The sequence below is a fragment of the Hippocampus comes genome, unplaced genomic scaffold (genome assembly GCF_001891065.2).
Source record: "Hippocampus comes isolate QL1 unplaced genomic scaffold, H_comes_QL1_v1.1 scaffold44, whole genome shotgun sequence".
NCBI classification, from domain to species: Eukaryota; Metazoa; Chordata; class Actinopteri; order Syngnathiformes; family Syngnathidae; genus Hippocampus; species Hippocampus comes.
The window spans coordinates 1,773,099-1,775,017 of record NW_017805546.1 but is presented as its reverse complement, the minus strand read 5'-3'; the positions used below and the strand labels follow the sequence as shown (position 1 = coordinate 1,775,017).

At 52.5% G+C, this 1,919-nt stretch overlaps 1 protein-coding gene across 1 annotated transcript in view; it reads right to left on the bottom strand.

Moving 5' to 3' along the window:
• cntn3b (contactin 3b) overlaps positions 1-1,919 on the bottom strand; it is a 38,706-nt gene extending 36,787 nt beyond the window's left edge. Inside the window, exon 1 of the mRNA XM_019879308.1 lies at positions 1,466-1,919. The gene's annotated coding sequence lies outside the window, so the exon portion shown is untranslated. The remainder of the gene's footprint in view (positions 1-1,465) is intronic.

The following is a 1,919-nucleotide window of genomic DNA, read 5'->3' as shown; positions in this document are numbered from 1 at the left end:
TTTTTTTCAGTGTAGCTAGCTAGACGGCTGAGTGTGCATTTCCACATTCAGTGTACTGATTTTCTCAAAGACAGCCGCATGGCCTAAGCGGCTCCCTCCTGTGTTCGGCGTGGCGGCAACGCTCAGCTGCTGCTTGACACCCAGAATGGGAGTGAGCGCACCTAAAAGACAGAGAAGCAGTGAACCGTTTCTCACCCCCATCATCAGCCAAGCACATCCCCCGGACCTTGATGCAGCCACAAACACGCGACTGGCGCTCAAGGAAGGCCAGCAAGAAACACACTTTTCCTCCCACTCTCTTGGTGTGGTTTTCCAAATCATTTTTTCAGTTTCCAACAAACTCAAGAGACGGAATGGCGGCAGGAGTGCTGTCAGGGATTCCAGGCCGTGTGTGATCACTTTGGGGCACCACCGCTTGCGTTAAATTCTGCAAATTGAAAATACTCTTTTCCGGAGCCACAGCCACACATGGAATCGCCCTCACTTTTCTCCCCCTGGCAGCGTCTCCGACTGGCTGCAACGTTTGTCGGCCTTTCACATGCTGCCGAACACTTTGCAAAGCGTATTGTGCTATAAAAAGGCACGCCTGCAGTGCCATGCAGGATTTCGCCGGGCTATGGAATAATTCGCAACATGGCTTCAAAGACATGTTTCACCTCCCATTTAGCTGCTGCTTGATATCGTCAAATGATGTGCAAAGAAACTATATAAATAAACACGAATGTCAAGGGGAAGCATTATAATCCCATCTGGGTAATGAGGTGCTTTGAAGATGCTGGTCTTCCTGTCGGGTCCGTGTCTGGGTTTAAGCCAAAGTCTACAGACCAGCTTGGGTAAATATTGAGATTTCTCGAGGAAAGAATCCTTTGCAGAAGAGCGGGCTTGTAAATGCCTGTTTCATAGCTCGGGAGCAACTCAACTGAGTGGGTAATAAGAAAAGAAGATGTCGTGCAACGCGCAGCTGAAAGAATGAGGCGTGTGAAAAGTAGGTAGCAAGACTGGAATACAATTTGCGGCTACAGGCTATACTGTAACCTCAAGTAGGGTTAAACACTGTCTCTAAAAACAAAGAAAGTTGTCGGCTTTCCTTCGGCCCTGCTGCTCTCTGCTTGTCTGTGCGACCGAGCAGCACTGGGGGTGCCATCTGGAATGGGCGCTGGATGAAGCAAATGAGCCCCATCCATTTCACTCCCAGTAGGACCATCCGAAGCATTCGAGACTCGTCCAGAAACGCAGTCATCAGCATCGCGCATGAGTGGCCGCTCGTGGCATGCGCACCCTCAATCGAAGCCCCTTACTCCGATTCGCAGGAGTCATTTAGTTTCCCAGCGTTGATTACATCAAGTGAAATTACTTGCCATTTCATCGCGCTACGGATCGCATGCCAACTTGGCATATTGTTGTTGCTGTTGCTTTTTTTTTCTTCTCCAAACGTGTCAAAAGATCCAATTAAATCGATACTTACTTCTCCTGCGACGCTTATCGGTTCCGCTTGATGAAACTGCCTTGATGGTAATTCCAGTATGCGCTCGTGTGCCGCAAACCGTTTGCGCGCCTGGAAGCCCGCAGCTGTTATTTCCGTGCTTTTGACTCGATCCTGCTCCGTCCAGGTGCGCGTCCACCTCCACAAATCCGCACCACCACCCCCCCGCCCCAGCACGCCGCGATTTCACAGCCGCTGGGTGACGGCCGCCCTTCCTCGATCCTCTCCCCCAATCGCCACTCCACCAGGTGCGGCCAACAAACAGGGAGGACAGCGGTGCCAGTGAGCGGCGATTCTCGATGCGCGCATCCCACGGCGGGATCTGCCTCTCCTCTTTGTGCGCGGCGCAGAAACTTGCGCCCACTGGTGACGCGTGGAAACGCTCTGCGTGTGTGAGTGCTGCGGCACGGGAATGCGCCACCAGCACCCGCCTCGC